Consider the following 837-nt stretch of genomic DNA (forward strand, 5'->3'; position numbering starts at 1 on the left):
GGATTAAAAAAAATAGATTTCCTTATCTTCTCTCCAAAAACTCATGATCGAGGGAAAAGCTACAGGATTACATTTCACAAAAGAAAACATTTCTGCCTGAGTGCACTGAAAGATTTAGAATAGATTTTAGTCATAGGAAGCAATAATAATTATAGCAACAATAGTAAGGAAAAAGGGTGTTTTGAAATGCATCCCTAAATATTAACTAAAAAAGAACATGCAAATAAATCATGAGATTCAGTTCAGAAGGAGGGGGAGACCACAACACTATGTACCACCCGGAGGATTCTGAGAACTGCCGTTCGTTTTCCTTTTGAAATCCTCTAGAGTGAAATATAATTAATTAGCATTCCTTACTCAGGGAGGCGAGAAAAATTAAGACACCTGTCCTGGAGACCATCTCTGCCGGGACTCGAACCCGGAACCTCTGGATTAGAAGTCCAGCGCGCTCGTCCATTGCGCCACAGAGACCTCACCATGAGCTCAGCATCAGGACCAGAACTGAAAAAGCACATACCTTCTGCATCACTGCCGAGTGATTCCAGCATCCTGCTATTTCTGCATGGCTTTGTCAGGGGTAGAGAGAAAACCTGGAGCCAGGATTCTATTTTTTCCGTTCCTCAGCCAATAGATTTCATTCAGCATTCCCCCATCCTTTGCTTCCTTGAGAGAGGCAGGAGGGAAAAAAATTCTGTATATAATTCATCAGATATCTCCATCCCTACCACAAAGAGAGACAGCAAAAACACGGAGCTAGGACTAAGCAGGCAGCTTTAATTTCAGCATCAATATAATCAGGACCATGGACAGCGCAAAACTCCCTGCCTTGGATGTAAC

The 837-nt window shown here is 42.2% G+C and overlaps 1 non-coding gene across 1 annotated transcript; it reads right to left on the bottom strand.

Annotated features, from left to right (window-relative positions):
• Positions 1-397: 397 nt before the first annotated feature.
• Positions 398-471, bottom strand: TRNAR-UCU (transfer RNA arginine (anticodon UCU)). The gene has a single exon. It is a non-coding gene; the product is annotated as a tRNA-Arg (tRNA).
• Positions 472-837: the final 366 nt, after the last annotated feature.

The sequence above is a fragment of the Eublepharis macularius genome, chromosome 1 (genome assembly GCF_028583425.1).
Source record: "Eublepharis macularius isolate TG4126 chromosome 1, MPM_Emac_v1.0, whole genome shotgun sequence".
Taxonomy (NCBI): Eukaryota; Metazoa; Chordata; class Lepidosauria; order Squamata; family Eublepharidae; genus Eublepharis; species Eublepharis macularius.